Genomic DNA, 27,291 nt, shown 5'->3' with positions numbered 1-27,291 from the left:
CGGGTGAGGGTCAGGCTTCGGGGAAGGGTTAGGGTTAGGGTTCGGGCTAGGGTTAGGGTTAGGGGACGGGGACGGTTTAGGGTCCAGGTGAGGGTACGGCAACGCTTTAGGGGGAGCGTGCGTGTGAGGGCGCGGGTTAGTGTTAGCGTACGGGTTAGGATTAGGGGACATGTGAGGGTCAGGCTTCGGGGAAGGGTTAGGGTTAGGGTTCGGGCTAGGGTTAGGGTTAGGGGACGGGGACGGTTTAGGGTCCAGGTGAGGGTACGGCAACGCTTTAGGGGGAGCGTGCGTGTGAGGGCGCGGGTTAGTGTTAGCGTACGGGTTAGGATTAGGGGACGGGTGAGGGTCAGGCTTCGGGGAAGGGTTAGGGTTAGGGTTCGGGCTAGGGTTAGGGTTAGGGGACGAGGACGGTTTAGGGTCGAGGTGAGGGTAAAGCAACGCTTTAGGGGGAGCGTGCGTGTGAGGGCGCGGGTTAGTGTTAGCATACGGGATAGGATTAGGGGACGGGTGAGGGTCAGGCTTCGGGGAAGGGTTAGGGTTAGGGTTCGGGATAGGGTTAGGGTTAGGGGACGGGGACGGTTTAGGGTCCAGGTGAGGGTACGGCAACGCTTTAGGGGGAGCGTGCGTGTGAGGGCGCGGGTTAGTGTTAGCGTACGGGTTAGGATTAGGGGACGGGTGAGGGTCAGGCTTCGGGGAAGGGTTAGGGTTAGGGTTCGGGCTAGGGTTAGGGTTAGGGGACGGGGACGGTTTAGGGTCCAGGTGAGGGTACGGCAACGCTTTAGGGGGAGCGTGCGTGTGAGGATGCGGGTTAGTGTTAGCGTACGGGTTAGGATTAGGGGACAGGTGAGGGTCAGGCTTCGGGGAAGGGTTAGGGTTAGGGTTCGGGCTAGGGTTAGGGTTAGGGGACGGGGACGGTTTAGGGTCCATGTGAGGGTACGGCAACGCTTTAGGGGGAGCGTGCGTGTGAGGGCGCGGGTTAGTGTTAGCGTATGGGTTAGGAATAGGGGACGGGTGAGGGTCAGGCTTCGGGGAAGGGTTAGGGTTAGGGTTCGGTCTAGGGTTAGGGTTAGGGGACGGGGACGGTTTAGGGTCCAGGTGAGGGTACGGCAACGCTTTAGGGGGAGCGTGCGTGTGAGGGCGCGGGTTAGTGTTAGCGTACGGGTTAGGATTAGGGGACGGGTGAGGGTCAGGCTTCGGGGAAGGGTTAGGGTTAGGGTTCAGGCTAGGGTTAGGGTTAGGGTACGGGGACGGTTTAGGGTCGAGGTGAGGGTAAAGCAACGCTTTAGGGGGAGCGTGCGTGTGAGGGCGCGGGTTAGTGTTAGCGTACGGGTTAGGATTAGGGGACGGGTGAGGGTCAGGCTTCGGGGAAGCGTTAGGGTTAGGGTTCGGGCTAGGGTTAGGGTTAGGGGACGGGGACGGTTTAGGGTCCAGGTGAGGGTACGGCAACGCTTTAGGGGGAGCGTGCGTGTGAGGGTGCGGGTTAGTGTTAGCGTACGGGTTAGGATTAGGGGACGGGTGAGGGTCAGGCTTCGGGGAAGGGTTAGGGTTAGGGTTCGGGCTAGGGTTAGGGTTAGGCGACGGGGACGGTTTAGGGTCCAGGTGAGGGTACGGCAACGCTTTAGGGGGAGCGTGCGTGTGAGGGCGCGGGTTAGTGTTAGCGTACGGGTTAGGATTAGGGGACGGGTGAGGGTCAGGCTTCGGGGAAGGGTTAGGGTTAGGGTTCGGGCTAGGGTTAGGGTTAGGGGACGGGGACGGTTTAGGGTCCAGGTGAGGGTACGGCAACGCTTTAGGGGGAGCGTGCGTGTGAGGATGCGGGTTAGTGTTAGCGTATGGGTTAGGATTAGGGGACAGGTGAGGGTCAGGCTTCGGGGAAGGGTTAGGGTTAGGGTTCGGGCTAGGGTTAGGGTTAGGGGACGGGGACGGTTTAGGGTCCAGGTGAGGGTACGGCAACGCTTTAGGGGGAGCGTGCGTGTGAGGGCGCGGGTTAGTGTTAGCGTACGGGTTAGGATTAGGGGACGGGTGAGGGTCAGGCTTCGGGGAAGGGTTAGGGTTAGGGTTCGGGCTAGGGTTAGGGTTAGGGGCCGGGGACGGTTTAGGGTCCAGGTGAGGGTACGGCAACGCTTTAGGGGGAGCGTGCGTGTGAGGGCGCGGGTTAGTGTTAGCGTACGGGTTAGGATTAGGGGACGGGTGAGGGTCAGGCTTCGGGGAAGGGCTAGGGTTAGGGTTCGGGCTAGGGTTAGGGTTAGGGGACGGGGACGGTTTAGGGTCGAAGTGAGGGTAAAGCAACGCTTTAGGGGGAGCGTGCGTGTGAGGGCGCGGGTTAGTGTTAGCGTACAGGTTAGGATTAGGGGACGGGTGAGGGTCAGGCTTCGGGGAAGGTTTAGGGTTAGGGTTCGGGCTAGGGTTAGGGTTAGGGGACGGGGACGGTTTAGGGTCCAGGTGAGGGTACGGCAACGCTTTAGGGGGAGTGTGCGTGTGAGCGCGCGGGTTAGTGGTAGCGTAAGGGTTAGGATTAGGGGACGGGTGAGGGTCAGGCTTCGGGGAAGGGTTAGGGTTAGGGTTCGGGCTAGGGTTAGGGTTAGGGGACGGGGACGGTTTAGGGTCCAGGTGAGGGTACGGCAACGCTTTAGAGGGAGCGTGCGTGTGAGGGCGCGGGTTAGTGTTAGCGTACGGGTTAGGATTAGGGGACGGGTGAGGGTCAGGCTTCGGGGAAGGGTTAGGATTAGGGTTCGGGCTAGGGTTAGGGTTAGGTGACGGGGACGGTTTAGGGTCCAGGTGAGGGTACAGCAACGCTTTAGGGGGAGCGTTCGTGTGAGGGCGCGGGGTAGTGTTAGCGTACGGGTTAGGATTAGGGGACGGGTGAGGGTCAGGCTTCGGGGAAGGGTTAGGGTTAGGGTTCGGGCTAGGGTTAGGGTTAGGGGACGGGGACGGTTTAGGGTCCAGGTGAGCGTACGGCAACGCTTTAAGGGGAGAGTGCGTGTGAGGGCGCGGGTTAGTGTTAGCGTACGGCTTAGGATTAGGGGACAGGTGCGGGTCAGGCTTCGGGGAAGGGTTAGGGTTAGGGTTCAGGCTAGGGTGAGGGTTAGGGGACGGTGACGGTTTAGGGTCCAGGTGAGGGTACGGCAACGCTTTAGGGGTAGCGTGCATGTGAGGGCGCGGGTTAGTGTTAGTGTACGGGTTAGGATTAAGGGACGGGTGAGGGTCAGGCTTCGGGGAAGGGTTAGGGTTAGGGTTCGGGCTAGGGTTAGGGTTAGGGAACGGGGACGGTTTAGGGTCCAGGTGAGGGTACGGCAACGCTTTAGGGGGATCGTGCGTGTGAGGGCGCGGGTTAGTGTTAGCGTACGGGTTAGGATTAGGGGACGGGTGAGGGTCAGGCTTCGGGGAAGGGTTAGGGTTAGGGTTCGGGCTAGGGTTAGGGTTAGGGGACGGGGACGGTTTAGGGTCCAGGTGAGGGTACGGCAACGCTTTAGGGGGAGCGTGCGTGTGAGGGCGCGGGTTAGTGTTAGCGTACGGGTTAGGATTAGGGGACGGGTGAGGGTCAGGCTTCGGGGAAGGGTTAGGGTTAGGGTTCGGCCTAGGGTTAGGGTTAGGGGACGGGGACGGTTTAGGGTCCAGGTGATGGTACGGCAACGCTTTAGGGGGAGCGTGCGTGTGAGGGCGCGGGTTAGTGTTAGCGTACGGGTTAGGATTAGGGGACATGTGAGGGTCAGGCTTCAGGGAAGGGTTAGGGTTAGGGTTCGGGCTAGGGTTAGGGTTAGGGGACGGGGACGGTTTCGGGTCCAGGTGAGGGTACGGCAACGCTTTAGGGGGAGCGTGCGTGTGAGGGCGCGGGTTAGTGTTAGCGTACGGGTTAGGATTAGGGGACGGGTGAGGGTCAGGCTTCGGGGAAGGGTTAGGGTTAGGGTTCGGGCTAGGGTTAGGGTTAGGGGACGGGGACGGTTTCGGGTCCAGGTGAGGGTACGGCAACGCTTTAGGGGGAGCGTGCGTGTGAGGGCGCGGGTTAGTGTTAGCGTACGGGTTAGGATTAGGGGACGGGTGAGGGTCAGGCTTCGGGGAAGGGGTAGGGTTAGGGTTCGGGCTAGGGTTAGGGTTAGGGGACGGGGACGGTTTAGGGTCCAGGTGAGGGTACGGCAACGCTTTAGGGGGAGCGTGCGTGTGAGGATGAGGGTTAGTGTTAGCGTACGGGTTAGGATTAGGGGACGGGTGAGGGTCAGGCTTCGGGGAAGGGTTAGGGTTAGGGTTCGGGCTAGGGTTAGGGTTAGGGGACGGGGACGGTTTAGGGTCCAGGTGAGGGTACGGCAACGCTTTAGGGGGAGCGTGCGTGTGAGGATGCGGGTTAGTGTTAGCGTACGGGTTAGGATTAGGGGACGGGTGAGGGTCAGGCTTCGGGGAAGGGTTAGGGTTAGGGTTCGGGCTAGGGTTAGGGTTAGGGGACGGGGACGGTTTCGGGTCCAGGTGAGGGTACGGCAACGCTTTAGGGGGAGCGTGCGTGTGAGGGCGCGGGTTAGTGTTAGCGTACGGGTTAGGATTAGGGGACGGGTGAGGGTCAGGCTTCGGGGAAGTGTTAGGGTTAGGGTTCGGGCTAGGGTTAGGGTTAGGGGACGGGGACGGTTTCGGGTCCAGGTGAGGGTACGGCAACGCTTTAGGGGGAGCGTGCGTTTGAGGGCGCGGGTTAATGTTAGCGTACGGGTTAGGATTAGGGGACGGGTGCGGGTCAGGCTTCGGGGAAGGGTTAGGGTTAGGGTTCGGGCTAGGGTTAGGGTTAGGGGACGGGGACGGTTTAGGGTTCAGGTGAGGGTACGGCAACGCTTTAGGGGGAGCGTGCGTGTGAGGATGCGGGTTAGTGTTAGCGTACGGGTTAGGATTAGGGGACGGGTGAGGGTCAGGCTTCGGGGAAGGGTTAGGGTTAGGGTTCGGGCTAGGGTTAGGGTTAGGGGACGGGGACGGTTTAGGGTCCAGGTGAGGTTACGGCACCGCTTTAGGGGGAGCGTGCGTGTGAGGGCGCGGGTTAGTGTTAGCGTACGTGTTAGGATTAGTGGATGGGTGAGGGTCAGGCTTCGGGGAAGGGTTAGGGTTAGGGTTCGGGCTACGGTTAGGGTTAGGGGACGTGGACGGTTTAGGGTCCAGGTGAGGGTACGGCAACGCTTTAGGGGGTGCGTGCGTGTGAGGGCGCGGGTTAGTGTTAGCGTACGGGTTAGGATTAGGGGACGGGTGAGGGTCAGGCTTCGGGGAAGGGTTAGGGTTAGGGTTCGGGCTAGGGTTAGGGTTAGGGGACGGGGACGGTTTAGGGTCCAGGTGAGGGTACGGCAACGCTTTAGGGGGAGCGTGCGTGTGAGGGCGCGGGTTAGTGTTAGCGTACGGGTTAGGATTAGGGGACGGGTGAGGGTCAGGCTTCGGTGAAGGGTTAGGGTTAGGGTTCGGGCTAGGGTTAGGGTTAGGCGACGGGGACGGTTTAGGATCCAGGTGAGGGTACGGCAACACTTTAGGGGGAGCGTGCGTGTGAGGGCGCGGGTTAGTGTTAGCGTACGGGTTAGGATTAGGGGACGGGTGAGGGTCAGGCTTCGGGGAAGGGTTAGGGTTAGGGTTCGGGCTAGGGTTAGGGTTAGGGGACGGGGACGGTTTAGGGTCCAGGTGAGGGTACGGCAACGCTTTAGGGGGAGCGTGCGTGTGAGGGCGCGGGTTAGTGTTAACGTACGGGTTAGGATTAGGGGACGGGTGAGGGTCAGGCTTCGGGGAAGGGTTAGGGTTAGGGTTCGGGCTAGGGTTAGGGTTAGGGGACGGGGACGGTTTAGGGTCCAGGTGAGGGTACGGCACCGCTTTAGGGGGAGCGTGCGTGTGAGGGCGCGGGTTAGTGTTAGCGTACGGGTTAGGATTAGGGGACGGGTGAGGGTCAGGCTTCGGGGAAGGGTTAGGGTTAGGGTTCAGGCTAGGGTTAGGGTTAGGGTACGGGGACGGTTTAGGGTCCAGGTGAGGGTACGGCAACGCTTTAGGGGGAGCGTGCGTGTGAGGGCGCGGGTTAGTGTTAGCGTACGTGTTAGGATTAGGGGACGGGTGAGGGTCAGGCTTCGGGGAAGGGTTAGGGTTAGGGTTCGGGCTAGGGTTAGGGTTAGGTGACGGGGACGGTTTAGGGTCCAGGTGAGGGTACGGCAATGCTTTAGGGGGAGCGTGCGTGTGAGGTCGCGGGTAGTGTTAGCGTATGGGTTAGGATTATGGGACGGGTGAGGGTCAGGCTTCGTGGAAGGGTTAGGGTTAGGATTCGGGCTAGGGTTAGGGTTAGGGGACGGGGATGTTTTAGGGTCCAGGTGAGGGTACGGCAACGCTTTAGGAGGAGCGTGCGTGTGAGGGCGCGGGGTAGTGTTAGCGTACGAGCTAGGATTAGGGGACGGGTGAGGGTCAGGCTTCGGGGAAGGGTTAGGGTTAGGGTTCGGGCTAAGGTTAGGGTTAGGGGACAGGGACGGTTTAGGGTCCAGGTGAGGGTACGGCAACGCTTTAGGGGGAGCGTGTGTGTGAGGGCGCGGGTTAGTGTTAGCGTACGGGTTAGGATTAGGGGACGGGTGAGGGTCAGGCTTCAGGGAAGGGTTAGGGTTAGGGTTCGGGCTAGGGTTAGGGTTAAGGGACTGGGACGGTTTAGGGTCCAGGTGAGGGTACGGCAACGCTTTAGGGGGAGCGTGCGTGTGAGGGCGCAGGTTAGTGTTAGCGTACGGGTTAGGATTAGTGGATGGGTGAGGGTCAGGCTTCGGGGAAGGGTTAGGGTTAGGGTTCGGGCTAGGGTTAGGGTTAGGGGACGGGGACGGTTTAGGGTCCAGGTGAGGGTACGGCACCGCTTTAGGGGGAGCGTGCGTGTGAGGGCGCGGGTTAGTGTTAGCGTACGGGTTAGGATTAGGGGACGGGTGAGGGTCAGGCTTCGGGGAAGGGTTAGGGTTAGGGTTCAGGCTAGGGTTAGGGTTAGGGTACGGGGACGGTTTAGGGTCCAGGTGAGGGTACGGCAACGCTTTAGGGGGAGCGTGCGTGTGAGGGCGCGGGTTAGTGTTAGCGTACGTGTTAGGATTAGGGGACGGGTGAGGGTCAGGCTTCGGGGAAGTGTTAGGGTTAGGGTTCGGGCTAGGGTTAGGGTTAGGTGACGGGGACGGTTTAGGGTCCAGGTGAGGGTACGGCAATGCTTTAGGGGGAGCGTGCGTGTGAGGTCGCGGGTAGTGTTAGCGTATGGGTTAGGATTATGGGACGGGTGAGGGTCAGGCTTCGTGGAAGGGTTAGGGTTAGGATTCGGGCTAGGGTTAGGGTTAGGGGACGGGGATGTTTTAGTGTCCAGGTGAGGGTACGGCAACGCTTTAGGGGGAGCGTGCGTGTGAGGGCGCGGGGTAGTGTTAGCGTACGAGTTAGGATTAGGGGACGGGTGAGGGTCAGGCTTCGGGGAAGGGTTAGGGTTAGGGTTCGGGCTAAGGTTAGGGTTAGGGGACAGTGACGGTTTAGGGTCCAGGTGAGGGTACGGCAACGCTTTAGGGGGAGCGTGTGTGTGAGGGCGCGGGTTAGTGTTAGCGTACGGGTTAGGATTAGGGGACGGGTGAGGGTCAGGCTTCGGGGAAGGGTTAGGGTTAGGGTTCGGGCTAGGGTTAGGGTTAAGGGACTGGGACGGTTTAGGGTCCAGGTGAGGGTACGGCAACGCTTTAGGGGGAGCGTGCGTGTGAGGGCGCAGGTTAGTGTTAGCGTACGGGTTAGGATTAGTGGATGGGTGAGGGTCAGGCTTCGGGGAAGGGTTAGGGTTAGGGTTCGGGCTAGGGTTAGGGTTAGGGGACGGGGACGGTTTAGGGTCCAGGTGAGGGTACGGCAACGCTTTAGCGGGAGCGTGCGTGTGAGGGCGCGGGTTAGTGTTAGCGTACGGGTTAGGATTAGGGGACGGGTGAGGGTCAGGCTTAGGGGAAGGGTTAGGGTTAGGGTTAGGGTTAGGGTTAGGGGACGGGGACGGTTTAGGGTCCAGGTGAGGGTACGGCAACGCTTTAGGGGGAGCGTGCGTGTGAGGGCGCGGGTTAGTGTTAGCGTACGGGTTAGGATTAGGGGACGGGTGAGGGTCAGGCTTCGGAGAAGGGTTAGGGTTAGGGTTCGGGCTAGAGTTAGGGTTAGGGGACGGGGACGGTTTAGGGTCCAGGTGAGGGTACGGCAACGCTTTAGGGGGAGTGTGCGTGTGAGGGCGCCGGTTAGTGTTAGCGTACCGGTTAGGATTAAAGGACGTGTGAGTGTCAGGCTTCGGGGAAGGGTTAGGGTTAGGGTTCGGGCTAGGGTTAGGGTTAGGGGACGGGGACGGTTTAGGGTCCAGGTGAGGGTACGGCAACGCTTTAGGGGGAGCGTGCGTGTGAGGGCGCGGGTTAGTGTTAGCGTACGGGTTAGGATTAGGGGACGGGTGAGGGTCAGGCTTCGGGGAAGGGTTAGGGTTAGGGTTCGGGCTAGGGTTAGGGTTAGGGGACGGGGACGGTTTAGGGTCCAGGTGAGGGTACGGCAACGCTTTAGGGGGAGCGTGCGTGTGAGGGTGCGGGTTAGTGTTAGCGTACGGGTTAGGATTAGGGGACGGGTGAGGGTCAGGCTTCGGGGAAGGGTTAGGGTTCGGGCTAGGGTTAGGGTTAGGGGACGGGGACGGTTTCGGGTCCAGGTGAGGGTACGGCAACGCTTTAGGGGGAGCGTGCGTGTGAGGGCGCGGGTTAGTGTTAGCGTACGGGTTAGGATTAGGGGACGGGTGAGGGTCAGGCTTCGGGGAAGGGTTAGGGTTAGGGTTCGGGCTAGGGTTAGGGTTAGGGGACGGGGACGGTTTAGGGTCCAGGTGAGGGTACGGCAACGCTTTAGGGGGAGCGTGCGTGTGAGGGCGCGGGTTAGTGTTAGCGTACGGGTTAGGATTAGGGGTCGGGTGAGGGTCAGGCTTCGGGGAAGGGTTAGGGTTAGGGTTCGGGCTAGGGTTAGGGTTAGGGGACGGGGACGGTTTCGGGTCCAGGTGAGGGTACGGCAACGCTTTAGGGGGAGCGTGCGTGTGAGGGCGCGGGTTAGTGTTAGCGTACGGGTTAGGATTAGGGGACGGGTGAGGGTCAGGCTTCGGGGAAGGGTTAGGGTTAGGGTTCGGGCTAGGGTTAGGGTTAGGGGACGGGGACGGTTTAGGGTCCAGGTGAGGGTACGGCAACGCTTTAGGGGGAGCGTGCATGTGAGGGCGTGGGTTAGTGTTAGCGTACGGGTTAGGATTAGGGGACGGGTGAGGGTCAGGTATCGGGGAAGTGTTAGGGTTACGGTTCGGGCTAGGGTTAGGGTTAGGGGACGGAGACGGTTTAGGGTCCAGGTGAGGGTACGGCAACGCTTTAGGGGGAGCGTGCGTGTGAGGACGCGGGTTAGTGTTAGCGTACGGGTTAGGATTAGGGGACGGGTGAGGGTCAGGCTTCGGGGAAGTGTTAGGGTTCGGGCTAGGGTTAGGGTTAGGGGACGGGGACGGTTTAGGGTCCAGGTGAGGGTACGGCAACGCTTTAGGGGGAGCGTGTGTGTGAGGGCACGGGTTAGTGTTAGCGTACGGGTTAGGATTAGGGGACGCGTGAGGGTCAGGCTTCGGGGAAGGGTTAGGGTTAGGGTTCGGGCTAGGGTTAGGGTTAGGGGACGGGGACGGTTTAGGGTCCAGGTGAGGGTACGGCAACGCTTTAGGTGGAGCGTGCGTGTGAGGGCGCGGGTTAGTGTTAGCGTACGGGTTAAGATTAGGGGACGGGTGAGGGTCAGGCTTCGGGGAAGGGTTAGGGTTAGGGTTCGGGCTAGGGTTAGGGTTAGGGGACGGGGACGGTTTAGGGTCCAGGTGATGGTACGGCAACGCTTTAGGGGGAGTGTGCGTGTGAGGGCGCGGGTTAGTGTTAGCGTACGGGTTAGGATTAGGGGACGGGTGAGGGTCAGGCTTCGGGGAAGGGTTAGGGTTAGGGTTCGGGCTAGGGTTAGGGTTAGGAGACGGGGACGGTTTAGGGTCCAGGTGAGGGTACGGCAACGCTTTAGGGGGAGCGTGCGTGTGAGGGCGCGGGTTAGTGTTAGCGTACGGGTTAGGATTAGGGGACGGGTGAGGGTCAGGCTTCGGGGAAGGGTTAGGTTTAGGGTTCGGGCTAGGGTTAGTGTTAGGGGACGGGGACGGTTTAGGGTCCAGGTCAGGGTACTGCAATGCTTTAGGGGGAGCGTGCGTGTGAGGGCGCGGGTTAGTGTTAGCGTACGGGTTAGGATTAGGGGACGGTGAGGGTCAGGCTTCGGGGAAGGGTTAGGGTTAGGGTTCGGGCTAGGGTTAGGGTTAGGGGACGGGGACGGTTTAGGGTCCAGGTGAGGGTACGGCAACGCTTTAGGGGGAGCGTGCGTGTGAGGGCGCGGGTTAGTGTTAGCGTACGGGTTAGGATTAGGGGACGGGTGAGGGTCAGGCTTCGGGGAAGGGTTAGGGTTAGGGTTCGGGCTAGGGTTAGGGTTAGGGGACGGGGACGGTTTAAGGTCCAGGTGAGGGTACGGCAACGCTTTAGGGGGAGCGTGCATGTGAGGGCGCGGGTTAGTGTTAGCGTACGGGTTAGGATTAAGGGACGGGTGAGGGTCAGGCTTCGGGGAAGGGTTAGGGTTAGGGTACGGGCTAGGGTTAGGGTTAGAGGACGGGGACGGTTTAGGGTCCAGGTGAGGGTACGGCAACGCTTTAGGGGGAGCGTGCGTGTCAGGGCGCGCGTTAGTGTTAGCGTACGGGTTAGGATTAGGGGACGGGTGAGGGTCAGGCTTCGGGGAAGGGTTAGGGTTAGGGTTCGGGCTAGGGTTAGGGTTAGGGGACGGGGACGGTTTAGGGTCCAGGTGAGGGTACGGCAACGCTTTAGGGGGAGCGTGTGTGTGAGGGCGCGGGTTAGTGTTAGCGTACGGGTTAGGATTATGGGACGGGTGAGGGTCAGGCTTCGGGGAATGGTTAGGGTTAGGGTTCGGGCTAGGGTTAGGGTTAGGGGCCGGGGACGGTTTAGGGTCCAGGTGAGGGTACGGCAACGCTTTAGGGGGAGCGTGCGTGTGAGGGCGCGGGTTAGTGTTAGCGTACGGGTTAGGATTAGGGGACGGGTGAGGGTCAGGCTTCGGGGAAGGGTTAGGGTTAGGGTTCGGGCTAGGGTTAGGATTAGGGGACGGGGACGGTTTAGGGTCCAGGTGAGGGTAGGGCAACGCTTTAGGGGGAGCGTGCGTGTGAGGGCGCGGGTTAGTGTTAGCGTACGGGTTAGGATTAGGGGACGAGTGAGGGTCAGGCTTCGGGGAAGGGTTAGGGTTCGGGCTAGGGTTAGGGTTAGGGGATGGGGACGGTTTAGGGTCCAGGTGAGGGTACGGCAACGCTTTAGGGGGAGCGTGCGTGTGAGGGCGCGGGTTAGTGTTAGCGTACGGGTTAGGATTAGGGGACGGGTGAGGGTCAGGCTTCGGGGAAGGGTTAGGGTTAGGGTTCGGGCTAGGGTTAGGGTTAGGGGACGGGGACGGTTTAGGGTCCAGGTGAGGGTACGGCAACGCTTTAGGTGGAGCGTGCGTGTGAGGGTGCGGGTTAGTGTTAGCGTACGGGTTAGGATTAGGGGACGGGTGAGGGTCAGGCTTCGGGGAAGGGTTAGGGTTCGGGCTAGGGTTAGGGTTAGGGGACGGGGACGGTTTCGGGTCCAGGTGAGGGTACGGCAACGCTTTAGGGGGAGCGTGCGTGTGAGGGCGCGGGTTAGTGTTAGCGTATGGGTTAGGATTAGGGGACGGGTGAGGGTCAGGCTTCGGGGAAGGGTTAGGGTTAGGGTTCGGGCTAGGGTTAGGGTTAGGGGACGGGGACGGTTTAGGGTCCAGGTGATGGTACGGCAACGCTTTAGGGGGAGCGTGCGTGTGAGGGCGCGGGTTAGTGTTAGCGTACGGGTTAGGATTAGGGGACGGGTGAGGGTCAGGCTTCGGGGAAGCGTTAGGGTTAGGGTTCGGGCTAGGGTTAGGGTTAGGGGACGGGGACGGTTTAGGGTCCAGGTGAGGGTACGGCAACGCTTTAGGGGGAGCATGCGTGTGAGGGCGCGGGTTAGTGTTAGCGTACGGGTTAGGATTAGGGGACGGGTGAGGGTCAGGCTTCGGGGAAGGGTTAGGGTTAGGGTTCGGGCTAGGGTTAGGGTTAGGCGACGGGGACGGTTTAGGGTCCAGGTGAGGGTACGGCAACGCTTTAGGGGGAGCGTGCGTGTGAGGGCGCGGGTTAGTGTTAGCGTACGGGTTAGGATTAGGGGACGGGTGAGGGTCAGGCTTCGGGGAAGGGTTAGGGTTAGGGTTCGGGCTAGGGTTAGGGTTAGGGGACGGGGACGGTTTAGGGTCCAGGTGAGGGTACGGCAACGCTTTAGGGGGAGCGTGCGTGTGAGGGCGCGGGTTAGTGTTAGCGTACGGGTTAGGATTAGGGGACGGGTGAGGGTCAGGCTTCGGGGAAGGGTTAGGGTTAGGGTTCGGGCTAGGGTTAGGGTTAGGGGACGGGGACGGTTTAGGGTCCAGGTGAGGGTACGGCAACGCTTTAGGGGGAGCGTGCGTGTGAGGATGCGGGTTAGTGTTAGCGTACGGGTTAGGATTAGGGGACAGGTGAGGGTCAGGCTTCGGGGAAGGGTTAGGGTTAGGGTTCGGGCTAGGGTTAGGGTTAGGGGACGGGGACGGTTTAGGGTCCAGGTGAGGGTACGGCAACGCTTTAGGGGGAGCGTGCGTGTGAGGGCGCGGGTTAGTGTTAGCGTACGGGTTAGGATTAGGGGACGGGTGAGGGTCAGGCTTCGGGGAAGGGTTAGGGTTAGGGTTCGGGCTAGGGTTAGGGTTAGGGGCCGGGGACGGTTTAGGGTCCAGGTGAGGGTACGGCAACGCTTTAGGGGGAGCGTGCGTGTGAGGGCGCGGGTTAGTGTTAGCGTACGGGTTAGGATTAGGGGACGGGTGAGGGTCAGGCTTCGGGGAAGGGCAAGGGTTAGGGTTCGGGCTAGGGTTAGGGTTAGGGGACGGGGACGGTTTAGGGTCGAAATGAGGGTACGGCAACACTTTAGGGGGAGCGTGCGTGTGAGGGCGCGGGTTAGTGTTAGCGTACGGGTTAGGATTAGGGGACGGGTGAGGGTCAGGCTTCGGGGAAGGGTTAGGGTTAGGGTTCGGGCTAGGGTTAGGGTTAGGGGACGGGGACGGTTTAGGGTCCAGGTGAGGGTACGGCAACGCTTTAGGGGGAGCGTGCGTGTGAGGGCACGGGTTAGTGTTAGCGTACGGGTTAGGATTAGGGGACGGGTGAGGGTCAGGCTTCGGGGAAGTGTTAGGGTTAGGGTTCGGGCTATGGTTAGGATTAGGGGACGGGGACGGTTTAGGGTCCAGGTGAGGGTAGGGCAACGCTTTAGGGGGAACGTGCGTGTGAGGGCGCGGGTTAGTGTTAGCGTACGGGTTAGGATTAGTGGATGGGTGAGGGTAAGGCTTCGGGGAAGGGTTAGGGTTCGGGCTAGGGTTAGGGTTAGGGGACGGGGACGGTTTAGGGTCCAGGTGAGGGTACGGCAACGCTTTAGGGGGAGCGTTCGTGTGAGGGCGCGGGGTAGTGTTAGCGTACGGGTTAGGATTAGGGGACGGGTGAGGGTCAGGCTTCGGGGAAGGGTTAGGGTTAGGGTTCGGGCTAGGGTTAGGGTTAGGGGACGGGGACGGTTTAGGGTCCAGGTGAGGGTACGGCAACGCTTTAAGGGGAGAGTGCGTGTGAGGGCGCGGGTTAGTGTTAGCGTACGGCTTAGGATTATGGGACGGGTGCGGGTCAGGCTTCGGGGAAGGGCTAGGGTTAGGGTTCAGGCTAGGGTTAGGGTTAGGGGACGGTGACGGTTTAGGGTCCAGGTGAGGGTACGGCAACGCTTTAGGGGGAGCGTGCGTGTGAGGGCGCGAGTTAGTGTTAGTGTACGGGTTAGGATTAAGGGACGGGTGAGGGTCAGGCTTCGGGGAAGGGTTAGGGTTAGGGTTCGGGCTAGGGTTAGGGTTAGGGGACGGGGACGGTTTAGGGTCCAGGAGAGGGTACGGCAACGCTTTAGGGGGAGCGTGCGTGTGAGGGCGCGGGTTAGTGTTAGCGTACGGGTTAGGATTAGGGGACGGGTGAGGGTCAGGCTTCGGGGAAGGGTTAGGGTTAGGGTTCGGGCTAGGGTTAGGGTTAGGAGACGGGGACGGTTTAGGGTCCAGGTGAGGGTACGGCAACGCTTTAGGGGGAGCGTGCGTGTGAGGGCGCGGGTTAGTGTTAGCGTACGGGTTAGGATTAGGGGACATGTGAGGGTCAGGCTTCGGGGAAGGGTTAGGGTTAGGGTGCGGACTAGGGTTAGGGTTAGGGGACGGGGACGGTTTAGGGTCCAGGTGAGGGTACGACAACGCTTTAGGGGGAGCGTGCGTGTGAGGGCGCGGGTTAGTGTTAGCGTACGGGTTAGGATTAGGGGACGGGTGAGGGTCAGGCTTCGGGGAAGGGTTAGGGTTAGGGTTCGGGCTAGGGTTAGGGTTAGGGGACGAGGACGGTTTAGGGTCGAGGTGAGGGTAAAGCAACGCTTTAGGGGGAGCGTGCGTGTGAGGGCGCGGTTTAGTGTTAGCGTACGGGATAGGATTAGGGGACGGGTGAGGGTCAGGCTTCGGGGAAGGGTTAGGGTTAGGGTTCGGGCTAGGGTTAGGGTTAGGGGACGGGGACGGTTTAGGGTCCAGGTGAGGGTACGGCAACGCTTTAGGGGGAGCGTGCGTGTGAGGGCGCGGGTTAGTGTTAGCGTACGGGTTAGGATTAGGGGACGGGTGAGGGTCAGGCTTCGGGGAAGTGTTAGGGTTAGGGTTCGGGCTAGGGTTAGGGTTAGGGGACGGGGACGGTTTCGGGTCCAGGTGAGCGTACGGCAACGCTTTAGGGGGAGCGTGCGTGTGAGGATGCGGGTTAGTGTTAGCGTACGGGTTAGAATTAGGGGACAGGTGAGGGTCAGGCTTCGGGGAAGGGTTAGGGTTAGGGTTCGGGCTAGGGTTAGGGTTAGGGGACGGGGACGGTTTAGGGTCCAGGTGAGGGTACGGCAACGCTTTAGGGGGAGCGTGCGTGTGAGGGCGCGGGTTAGTGTTAGCGTATGGGTTAGGATTAGGGGACGGGTGAGGGTCAGGCTTCGGGGAAGGGTTAGGGTTAGGGTTCGGGCTAGGGTTAGGGTTAGGGGACGGGGACGGTTTAGGGTCCAGGTGATGGTACGGCAACGCTTTAGGGGGAGCGTGCGTGTGAGGGCGCGGGTTAGTGTTAGCGTACGGGTTAGGATTAGGGGACGGGTGAGGGTCAGGCTTCGGGGAAGCGTTAGGGTTAGGGTTCGGGCTAGGGTTAGGGTTAGGGGACGGGGACGGTTTAGGGTCCAGGTGAGGGTACGGCAACGCTTTAGGGGGAGCATGCGTGTGAGGGCGCGGGTTAGTGTTAGCGTACGGGTTAGGATTAGGGGACGGGTGAGGGTCAGGCTTCGGGGAAGGGTTAGGGTTAGGGTTCGGGCTAGGGTTAGGGTTAGGCGACGGGGACGGTTTAGGGTCCAGGTGAGGGTACGGCAACGCTTTAGGGGGAGCGTGCGTGTGAGGGCGCGGGTTAGTGTTAGCGTACGGGTTAGGATTAGGGGACGGGTGAGGGTCAGGCTTCGGGGAAGGGTTAGGGTTAGGGTTCGGGCTAGGGTTAGGGTTAGGGGACGGGGACGGTTTAGGGTCCAGGTGAGGGTACGGCAACGCTTTAGGGGGAGCGTGCGTGTGAGGGCGCGGGTTAGTGTTAGCGTACGGGTTAGGATTAGGGGACGGGTGAGGGTCAGGCTTCGGGGAAGGGTTAGGGTTAGGGTTCGGGCTAGGGTTAGGGTTAGGGGACGGGGACGGTTTAGGGTCCAGGTGAGGGTACGGCAACGCTTTAGGGGGAGCGTGCGTGTGAGGATGCGGGTTAGTGTTAGCGTACGGGTTAGGATTAGGGGACAGGTGAGGGTCAGGCTTCGGGGAAGGGTTAGGGTTAGGGTTCGGGCTAGGGTTAGGGTTAGGGGACGGGGACGGTTTAGGGTCCAGGTGAGGGTACGGCAACGCTTTAGGGGGAGCGTGCGTGTGAGGGCGCGGGTTAGTGTTAGCGTACGGGTTAGGATTAGGGGACGGGTGAGGGTCAGGCTTCGGGGAAGGGTTAGGGTTAGGGTTCGGGCTAGGGTTAGGGTTAGGGGCCGGGGACGGTTTAGGGTCCAGGTGAGGGTACGGCAACGCTTTAGGGGGAGCGTGCGTGTGAGGGCGCGGGTTAGTGTTAGCGTACGGGTTAGGATTAGGGGACGGGTGAGGGTCAGGCTTCGGGGAAGGGCAAGGGTTAGGGTTCGGGCTAGGGTTAGGGTTAGGGGACGGGGACGGTTTAGGGTCGAAATGAGGGTAAAGCAACACTTTAGGGGGAGCGTGCGTGTGAGGGCGCGGGTTAGTGTTAGCGTACGGGTTAGGATTAGAGGACGGGTGAGGGTCAGGCTTCGGGGAAGGGTTAGGGTTAGGGTTCAGGCTAGGGTTAGGGTTAGGGGACGGTGACTGTTTAGGGTCCAGGTGAGGGTACGGCAACGCTTTAGGGGGAGCGTGCGTGTGAGGGCGCGGGTTAGTGTTAGTGTACGGGTTAGGATTAAGGGACGGGTGAGGGTCAGGCTTCGGGGAAGGGTTAGGGTTAGGGTTCGGGCTAGGGTTAGGGTTAGGGAACGGGGACGGTTTAGGGTCCAGGTGAGGGTACGGCAACGCTTTAGGGGGATCGTGCGTGTGAGGGCGCGAGTTAGTGTTAGCGTACGTGTTAGGATTAGGGGACGGGTGAGGGTCAGGCTTCGGGGAAGGGTTAGGGTTAGGGTTCGGGCTAGGGTTAGGGTTAGGGGACGGGGACGGTTTAGGGTCCAGGTGAGGGTACGGCAACGCTTTAGGGGGAGCGTGCGTGTGAGGGCGCGGGTTAGTGTTAGCGTACGGGTTAGGATTAGGGGACGGGTGAGGGTCAGGCTTCGGGGAAGGGTTAGGGTTAGGGTTCGGCCTAGGGTTAGGGTTAGGGGACGGGGACGGTTTAGGGTCCAGGTGATGGTACGGCAACGCTTTAGGGGGAGCGTGCGTGTGAGGGCGCGGGTTAGTGTTAGCGTACGGGTTAGGATTAGGGGACATGTGAGGGTCAGGCTTCAGGGAAGGGTTAGGATTAGGGTTCGGGCTAGGGTTAGGGTTAGGGGACGGGGACGGTTTCGGGTCCAGGTGAGGGTACGGCAACGCTTTAGGGGGAGCGTGCGTGTGAGGGCGCGGGTTAGTGTTAGCGTACGGGTTAGGATTAGGGGACGGGTGAGGGTCAGGCTTCGGGGAAGGGTTAGGGTTAGGGTTCGGGCTAGGGTTAGGGTTAGGGGACGGGGACGGTTTCGGGTCCAGGTGAGGGTACGGCAACGCTTTAGGGGGAGCGTGCGTGTGAGGGCGCGGGTTAGTGTTAGCGTACGGGTTAGGATTAGGGGACGGGTGAGGGTCAGGCTTCGGGGAAGGGTTAGGGTTAGGGTTCGGGCTAGGGTTAGGGTTAGGGGACGGGGACGGTTTAGGGTCCAGGTGAGGGTACGGCAACGCTTTAGGGGGAGCGTGCGTGTGAGGATGCGGGTTAGTGTTAGCGTACGGGTTAGGATTAGGGGACGGGTGAGGGTCAGGCTTCGGGGAAGGGTTAGGGTTAGGGTTCGGGCTAGGGTTAGGGTTAGGGGACGGGGACTGTTTAGGGTCCAGGTGAGGGTACGGCAACGCTTTAGGGGGAGCGTGCGTGTGAGGATGCGGGTTAGTGTTAGCGTACGGGTTAGGATTAGGGGACGGGTGAGGGTCAGGCTTCGGGGAAGGGTTATGGTTAGGGTTCGGGCTAGGGTTAGGGTTAGGGGACGGGGACGGTTTCGGGTCCAGGTGAGGGTACGGCAACGCTTTAGGGGGAGCGTGCGTGTGAGGGCGCGGGTTAGTGTTAGCGTACGGGTTAGGATTAGGGGACGGGTGAGGGTCAGGCTTCGGGGAAGGGTTAGGGTTAGGGTTCGGGCTAGGGTTAGGGTTAGGGGACGGGGAAGGTTTAGGGTCCAGGTGAGGGTACGGCAACGCTTTAGGGGGAGCGTGCGTGTGAGGGCGCTGGTTAGTGTTAGCGTACGGGTTAGGATTAGGGGACGGGTGAGGGTCAGGCTTCGGGGAAGGGTTAGGGTTAGGGTTCGGGCTAGGGTTAGGGTTAGGGGATGGGGACGGTTTAGGGTTCAGGTGAGGGTACGGCAACGCTTTAGGGGGAGCGTGCGTGTGAGGATGCGGGTTAGTGTTAGCGTACGGGTTAGGATTAGGGGACGGGTGAGGGTCAGGCTTCGGGGAAGGGTTAGGGTTAGGGTTCGGGGTAGGGTTAGGGTTAGGGGACGGGGACGGTTTAGGGTCCAGGTGAGGGTACGGCACCGCTTTAGGGGGAGCGTGCGTGTGAGGGCGCGGGTTAGTGTTAGCGTACGTGTTAGGATTAGTGGATGGGTGAGGGTCAGGCTTCGGGGAAGGGTTAGGGTTAGGGTTCGGGCTACGGTTAGGGTTAGGGGACGTGGACGGTTTAGGGTCCAGGTGAGGGTACGGCAACGCTTTAGGGGGAGCGTGCGTGTGAGGGCGCGGGTTAGTGTTAGCGTACGGGTTAGGATTAGGGGACGGGTGAGGGTCAGGCTTCGGGGAAGGGTTAGGGTTAGGGTTCGGGCTAGGGTTAGGGTTAGGGGACGGGGACGGTTTAGGGTCCAGGTGAGGGTACGGCAACGCGTTAGGGGGAGCGTGCGTGTGAGGGCGCGGGTTAGTGTTAGCGTACGGCTTAGGATTAGGGGACAGGTGCGGGTCAGGCTTCGGGGAAGGGTTAGGGTTAGGGTTCAGGCTAGGGTTAGGGTTAGGGGATGGTGACTGTTTAGGGTCCAGGTGAGGGTACGGCAACGCTTTAGGGGGAGCGTGCGTGTGAGGGCGCGGGTTAGTGTTAGTGTACGGGTTAGGATTAAGGGACGGGTGAGGGTCAGGCTTCGGGGAAGGGTTAGGGTTAGGGTTCGGGCTAGGGTTAGGGTTAGGGAACGGGGACGGTTTAGGGTCCAGGTGAGGGTACGGCAACGCTTTAGGGGGATCGTGCGTGTGAGGGCGCGGGTTAGTGTTAGCGTACGGGTTAGGATTAGGGGACGGGTGAGGGTCAGGCTTCGGGGAAGGGTTAGGGTTAGGGTTCGGGCTAGGGTTAGGGTTAGGGGACGGGGACGGTTTAGGGTCCAGGTGAGGGTACGGCAACGCTTTAGGGGGAGCGTGCGTGTGAGGGCGCGGGTTAGTGTTAGCGTACGGGTTAGGATTAGGGGACGGGTGAGGGTCAGGCTTCGGGGAAGGGTTAGGGTTAGGGTTCGGCCTAGGGTTAGGGTTAGGGGACGGGGACAGTTTAGGGTCCAGGTGATGGTACGGCAACGCTTTAGGGGGAGCGTGCGTGTGAGGGCGCGGGTTAGTGTTAGCGTACGGGTTAGGATTAGGGGACATGTGAGGGTCAGGCTTCAGGGAAGGGTTAGGATTAGGGTTCGGGCTAGGGTTAGGGTTAGGGGACGGGGACGGTTTCGGGTCCAGGTGAGGGTACGGCAACGCTTTAGGGGGAGCGTGCGTGTGAGGGCGCGGGTTAGTGTTAGCGTACGGGTTAGGATTAGGGGACGGGTGAGGGTCAGGCTTCGGGGAAGGGTTAGGGTTAGGGTTCGGGCTAGGGTTAGGGTTAGGGGACGGGGACGGTTTCGGGTCCAGGTGAGGGTACGGCAACGCTTTAGGGGGAGCGTGCGTGTGAGGGCGCGGGTTAGTGTTAGCGTACGGGTTAGGATTAGGGGACGGGTGAGGGTCAGGCTTCGGGGAAGGGTTAGGGTTAGGGTTCGGGCTAGGGTTAGGGTTAGGGGACGGGGACGGTTTAGGGTCCAGGTGAGGGTACGGCAACGCTTTAGGGGGAGCGTGCGTGTGAGGATGCGGGTTAGTGTTAGCGTACGGGTTAGGATTAGGGGACGGGTGAGGGTCAGGCTTCGGGGAAGGGTTAGGGTTAGGGTTCGGGCTAGGGTTAGGGTTAGGGGACGGGGACTGTTTAGGGTCCAGGTGAGGGTACGGCAACGCTTTAGGGGGAGCGTGCGTGTGAGGATGCGGGTTAGTGTTAGCGTACGGGTTAGGATTAGGGGACGGGTGAGGGTCAGGCTTCGGGGAAGGGTTATGGTTAGGGTTCGGGCTAGGGTTAGGGTTAGGGGACGGGGACGGTTTCGGGTCCAGGTGAGGGTACGGCAACGCTTTAGGGGGATCGTGCGTGTGAGGGCGCGGGTTAGTGTTAGCGTACGGGTTAGGATTAGGGGACGGGTGAGGGTCAGGCTTCGGGGAAGGGTTAGGGTTAGGGTTCGGGCTAGGGTTAGGGTTAGGGGACGGGGACGGTTTCGGGTCCAGGTGAGGGTACGGCAACGCTTTAGGGGGAGCGTGCGTGTGAGGGCGCGGGTTAGTGTTAGCGTACGGGTTAGGATTAGGGGACGGGTGAGGGTCAGGCTTCGGGGAAGGGTTAGGGTTAGGGTTCGGGCTAGGGTTAGGGTTAGGGGACGGGGACGGTTTAGGGTTCAGGTGAGGGTACGGCAACGCTTTAGGGGGAGCGTGCGTGTGAGGATGCGGGTTAGTGTTAGCGTACGGGTTAGGATTAGGGGACGGGTGAGGGTCAGGCTTCGGGGAAGGGTTAGGGTTAGGGTTCGGGGTAGGGTTAGGGTTAGGGGACGGGGACGGTTTAGGGTCCAGGTGAGGGTACGGCACCGCTTTAGGGGGAGCGTGCGTGTGAGGGCGCGGGTTAGTGTTAGCGTACGTGTTAGGATTAGTGGATGGGTGAGGGTCAGGCTTCGGGGAAGGGTTAGGGTTAGGGTTCGGGCTACGGTTAGGGTTAGGGGACGTGGACGGTTTAGGGTCCAGGTGAGGGTACGGCAACGCTTTAGGGGGAGCGTGCGTGTGAGGGCGCGGGTTAGTGTTAGCGTACGGGTTAGGATTAGGGGACGGGTGAGGGTCAGGCTTCGGGGAAGGGTTAGGGTTAGGGTTCGGGCTAGGGTTAGGGTTAGGGGACGGGGACGGTTTCGGGTCCAGGTGAGGGTACGGCAACGCTTTAGGGGGAGCGTGCGTGTGAGGGCGCGGGTTAGTGTTAGCGTACGGGTTAGGATTAGGGGACGGGTGAGGGTCAGGCTTCGGGGAAGGGTTAGGGTTAGGGTTCGGGCTAGGGTTAGGGTTAGGGGACGGGGACGGTTTAGGGTCCAGGTGAGGGTACGGCAACGCTTTAGGGGGAGCGTGCGTGTGAGGGCGCGGGTTAGTGTTAGCGTACGGGTTAGGATTAGGGGACGGGTGAGGGTCAGGCTTCGGGGAAGGGTTAGGGTTAGGGTTCGGGCTAGGGTTAGGGTTAGGGGACGGGGACGGTTTAGGGTCCAGGTGAGGGTAAGGCAACGCTTTAGGGGGAGCGTGCGTGTGAGGGCGCGGGTTAGTGTTAGCGTACGGGTTAGGATTAGGGGACGGGTGAAGGTCAGGCTTCGGGGAAGGTTTAGGGTTAGGGTTCGGGCTAGGGTTAGGGTTAGGGGACGGGGACGGTTTAGGGTCCAGGTGAGGGTACGGCAACGCTTTAGGGGGAGCGTGCGTGTGAGGGCGCGGGTTAGTGTTAGCGTACGGGTTAGGATTAGGGGACGGGTGAGGGTCAGGCTTCGGGGAAGGGTTAGGGTTAGGGTTCGGGATAGAGTTAAGGTTAGGGGACGGGGACGGTTTAGGGTCCAAGTGAGGGTATGGCAACGCTTTAGGGAGAGCGTGCGTGTTAGGGCGCGGTTTAGTGTTAGCGTACGGGTTAGGATTAGGGGACGTGTGAGGGTCAGGCTTCGGGGAAGGGTTAGGGTTAGGGTTCGGGCTAGGGTTAGGGTTAGGGGACGGGGACGGTTTAGGGTCCAGGTGAGGGTACGGCAACACTTTAGGGGGAGCGTGCGTGTGAGGGCGCGGGTTAGTGTTAGCATACGGGTTAGGATTAGGGGACGGGTGAGGGTCAGGCTTCGGGGAAGGGTTAGGGTTAGGGTTCGGGCTAGGGTTAGGGTTAGGGGACGGGGACGGTTTAGGGTCCAGGTCAGTTTACGGCAATGCTTTAGGGGGAGCGTGAGTGTGAGGAGGCGGGTTAGTGTTAGCGTACAGGTTAGGATTAGGGGACGGGTGAGGGTCAGGCTTCGGGGAAGGGTTAGGGTTAGGGTTCGGGCTAGGGTTAGGGTTAGGGGATGGGGACGGTTTAGGGTCCAGGGGAGGGTAAAGCAACGCTTTAGGGTGAGCGTGCCTGTGAGGGCGCGGGTTAGTGTTAGCGTACGGGTTAGGATTAGGGGACGGGTGAGGGTCAGGCTTCGGGGAAGGGTTAGGGTTAGGGTTAGGGCTAGGGTTAGGGTTAGGGGACGGGGACGGTTTAGGGTCCAGGTGAGGGTACGGCAACGCTTTAGGGGGAGCGTGCGTGTGAGGGCGCGGGTTAGTGTTAGCGTACGGGTTAGGATTAGGGGACGGGTGAGGGTCAGGCTTCGGGGAAGGGTTAGGGTTAGGGTTCGGCCTAGGGTTAGGGTTAGGGGACGGGGACGGTTTAGGGTCCAGGTGAGGGTACGGCAACGCTTTAGGGGGAGAGTGCGTGTGAGGGCGCGGGTTAGTGTTAGCGTACGGCTTAGGATTAGGGGACGGGTGCGGGTCAGGCTTCGGGGAAGGGTTAGGGTTAGGGTTCAGGCTAGGGTTAGGGTTAGGGGACGGGGACGGTTTCGGGTCCAGGTGAGGGTACGGCAACGCTTTAGGGGGAGCGTGCGTGTGAGGGCGCGGGTTAGTGTTAGCGTACGGGTTAGGATTAAGGGACGGGTGAGGGTCAGGCTGCGGGGAAGGGTTAGGGTTAGGGTTCGGGCTAGGGTTAGGTTTAGGGGATGGGGACGGTTTAGGGTACAGGTGAGGGTACGGCAACGCTTTAGGGGGAGCGTGCGTGTGAGGGCGCGGGTTAGTGTTAGCGTACGGGTTAGGATTAGGGGACGGGTGAGGGTCAGGCTTCGGGGAAGGGTTAGGGTTAGGGTTCGGGCTAGGGTTAGGGTTAGGGGACGGGGACGGTTTAGGGTCCAGGTGAGGGTACGGCAACGCTTTAGGGGGAGCGTGCGTGTGAGGGCGCGGGTTAGTGTTAGCGTACGGGTTAGGATTAGGGGACGGGTTAGGTTCAGGCTTCAGGGAAGTGTTAGGGTTAGGGTTCGGGCTAGTTAGGGTTAGGGGACGGGGACGGTTTAGGGTCCAGGTGAGGGTATGGCAACGCTTTAGGGGGAGCGTGCGTGTGAGGGTGCGGGTTAGTGTTAGCGTACGGGTTAGGATTAGGGGACGTGTGAGGGTCAGGCTTCGGGGAAGGGTTAGGGTTAGGGTTCGGGCTAGGGTTAGGGTTAGGGGACGGGGACGGTTTAGGGTCCAGGTGAGGGTACGGCAACGCTTTAGGGGGAGTGTGCGTGTGAGGGCGCGGGTTAGTGTTAGCGTACGGGTTAGGATTAGTGGACGGGTGAGGGTCAGGCTTCGGGGAAGGGTTAGGGTTAGGGTTCGGTCTAGGGTTAGGGTTAGGGGACGGGGACGGTTTAGGGTCCAGGTGAGGGTACGGCAACGCTTTAGGGGGAGCGTGCGTGTGAGGGCGCGGGTTAGTGTTAGCGTACGGGTTAGGATTAGGGGACGGGTGAGGGTCAGGCTTCGGGGAAGGGTTAGGGTTAGGGTTCGGTCTAGGGTTAGGGTTAGGGGACGGGGACGGTTTAGGGTCCAGGTGAGGGTACGGCAATGCTTTAGGGGGAGCGTGCGTGTGAGGGCGCGGGTTAATGTTAGCGTACGGGTTAGGATTAGGGGACGGGTGAGGGTCAGGCTTCGGGGAAGGGTTAGGGTTAGGGTTCGGGCTAGGGTTAGGGTTAGGGGACGGGTCGGTTTAGGGTCCAGGTGAGGTTACGGCAACGCTTTAGGGGGAGCGTGCATGTGAAGGCGCGGGTTAGTGTTAGCGTACGGGTTAGGATTAGGGGACGGGTGAGGGTCAGGCTTAGGGGAAGGGTTAGGGTTAGGGTTAGGGTTAGGGTTAGGGGACGGGGACGGTTTAGGGTCCAGGTGAGGGTACGGCAACGCTTTAGGGGGAGCGTGCGTGTGAGGGCGCGGGTTAGTGTTAGCGTACGGGTTAGGATTAGGGGACGGGTGAGGGTCAGGCTTCGGAGAAGGGTTAGGGTTAGGGTTCGGGCTAGAGTTAGGGTTAGGGGACGGGGACGGTTTAGGGACCAGGTGAGGGTACGGCAACGCTTTAGGGGGAGCGTGCGTGTGAGGGCGCGGGTTAGTGTTAGCGTACGGGTTAGGATTAGGGGACGGGTAAGGGTCAGGCTTCGGGGAAGGGTTAGGGTTAGGGTTCGGGCTAGGGTTAGGGTTAGGGGACGGGGACGGTTTAGGGTCCAGGTGAGGGTACGGCAACGCTTTAGGGGGAGCGTGCGTGTGAGGGCGCGGGTTAGTGTTAGCGTACGGGTTAGGATTAGGGGACGGGTGAGGGTCAGGCTTCGGGGAAGGGTTAGGATTAGGGTTCGGGCTAGGGTTAGGGTTAGGGGACGGGGACGGTTTAGGGTCCAGGTGAGGGTACGGCAACGCTTTAGGGGGAGCGTGCGTGTGAGGGCGCGGGTTAGTGTTAGCGTACGGGTTAGGATTAGGGGACTGGTGAGGGTCAGGCTTCGGGGAAGGGTTAGGGTTAGGGTTCGGGCTAGGTTTAGGGTTAGGGGACGGAGACGGTTTAGGGTCCAGGTGAGGGTACGGCAACGCTTTAGGGGGAGCGTGCGTGTGAGGGCGCGGGTTAGTGTTAGCGTACGGGTTAGGATTAGGGGACGGGTGAGTGTCAGGCTTCGGGGAAGGGTTAGGATTAGGGTTCGGGCTAGGGTTAGGGTTAGGGGACGGGGACGGTTTAGGGTCCAGGTGAGGGTACGGCAACGCTTTAGGGGGGGCGTGCGTGTGAGGGCGCGGGTTAGTGTTAGCGTACGGGTTAGGATTAGGGGACGGGTGAGGGTCAGGCTTCGGGGAAGGGTTAGGGTTAGGGTTCGGGCTAGGGTTAGGGTTAGGGGACGAGGACGGTTTAGGGTCGAGGTGAGGGTAAAGCAACGCTTTAGGGGGAGCGTGCGTGTGAGGGCGCGGGTTAGTGTTAGCGTACGGGATAGGATTAGGGGACGGGTGAGGGTCAGGCTTCGGGGAAGGGTTAGGGTTAGGGTTCGGGCTAGGGTTAGGGTTAGGCGACGGGGACGGTTTAGGGTCCAGGTGAGGGTACGGCAACGCTTTAGGGGGAGCGTGCGTGTGAGGGCGCGGGTTAGTGTTAGCGTACGGGTTAGGATTAGGGGACGGGTGAGGGTCAGGCTTCGGGGAAGGGTTAGGGTTAGCGTTCGGGCTAGGGTTAGGGTTAGGGGACGGGGACGGTTTAGGGTCGAGGTGAGGGTAAAGCAACGCTTTAGGGGGAGCGTGCGTGTGAGGGCGCGGGTTAGTGTTAGCGTACGGGATAGGATTAGGGGACGGGTGAGGGTCAGGCTTCGGGGAAGGGTTAGGGTTAGGGTTCGGGCTAGGGTTAGGGTTAGGCGACGGGGACGGTTTAGGGTCCAGGTGAGGGTACGGCAACGCTTTAGGGGGAGCGTGCGTGTGAGGGCGCGGGTTAGTGTTAGCGTACGGGTTAGGATTAGGGGACGGGTGAGGGTCAGGCTTCGGGGAAGGGTTAGGGTTAGGGTTCGGGCTAGGGTTAGGGTTAGGGGACGGGGACGGTTTAGGGTCCAGGTGAGCGTACGGCAACGCTTTAGGGGGAGCGTGCGTGTGAGGATGCGGGTTAGTGTTAGCGTACGGGTTAGGATTAGGGGACAGGTGAGGGTCAGGCTTCGGGGAAGGGTTAGGGTTAGGGTTCGGGCTAGGGTTAGGGTTAGGGGACGGGGACGGTTTAGGGTCCAGGTGAGGGTACGGCAACGCTTTAGGGGGAGCGTGCGTGTGAGGGCGCGGGTTAGTGTTAGCGTATGGGTTAGGATTAGGGGACGGGTGAGGGTCAGGCTTCGGGGAAGGGTTAGGGTTAGGGTTCGGGCTAGGGTTAGGGTTAGGGGACGGGGACGGTTTAGGGTCCAGGTGAGGGTACGGCAACGCTTTAGGGGGAGCGTGCGTGTGAGGGCGCGGGTTAGTGTTAGCGTACGGGTTAGGATTAGGGGACGGGTGAGGGTCAGGCTTCGGGGAAGGGTTAGGGTTAGGGTTCGGGCTAGGGTTAGGGTTAGGGTACGGGGACGGTTTAGGGTCGAGGTGAGGGTAAAGCAACGCTTTAGGGGGAGCGTGCGTGTGAGGGCGCGGGTTAGTGTTAGCGTACGGGTTAGGATTAGGGGACGGGTGAGGGTCAGGCTTCGGGGAAGCGTTAGGGTTAGGGTTCGGGCTAGGGTTAGGGTTAGGGGACGGGGACGGTTTCGGGTCCAGGTGAGGGTACGGCAACGCTTTAGGGGGAGCGTGCGTGTGAGGGCGCGGGTTAGTGTTAGCGTACGGGTTAGGATTAGGGGACGGGTGAGGGTCAGGCTTCGGGGAAGGGTTAGGGTTAGGGTTCGGGCTAGGGTTAGGGTTAGGGGACGGGGACGGTTTAGGGTCCAGGTGAGGGTACGGCAACGCTTTAGGGGGAGTGTGCGTGTGAGCGCGCGGGTTAGTGTTAGCGTACGGGTTAGGATTAGGGGACGGGTGAGGGTCAGGCTTCGGGGAAGGGTTAGGGTTAGGGTTCGGGCTAGGGTTAGGGTTAGGGGACGGGGACGGTTTAGGGTCCAGGTGAGGGTACGGCAACGCTTTAGAGGGAGCGTGGGTGTGAGGGCGCGGGTTAGTGTTAGCGTACGGGTTAGGATTAGGGGACGGGTGAGGGTCAGGCTTCGGGGAAGGGTTAGGATTAGGGTTCGGGCTAGGGTTAGGGTTAGGTGACGGGGACGGTTTAGGGTCCAGGTGAGGGTACAGCAACGCTTTAGGGGGAGCGTTCGTGTGAGGGCGCGGGTTAGTGTTAGCGTACGGGTTAGGATTAGGGGACGGGTGAGGGTCAGGCTTCGGGGAAGGGTTAGGGTTAGGGTTCGGGCTAGGGTTAGGGTTAGGGGACGGGGACGGTTTAGGGTCCAGGTGAGGGTACGGCAACGCTTTTAGGGGAGAGTGCGTGTGAGGGCGCGGGTTAGTGTTAGCGTATGGCTTAGGATTAGGGGACAGGTGCGGGTCAGGCTTCGGGGAAGGGTTAGGGTTAGGGTTCAGGCTAGGGTTAGGGTTAGGGGACGGTGACGGTGTAGAGTCCAGGTGAGGGTACGGCAACGCTTTAGGGGGAGCGTGCGT

Source organism: Stenella coeruleoalba, assembly GCF_951394435.1.
Source record: "Stenella coeruleoalba genome assembly, chromosome: 13".
Taxonomy (NCBI): Eukaryota; Metazoa; Chordata; class Mammalia; order Artiodactyla; family Delphinidae; genus Stenella; species Stenella coeruleoalba.
Note: the sequence above shows the minus strand (reverse complement) of the source record.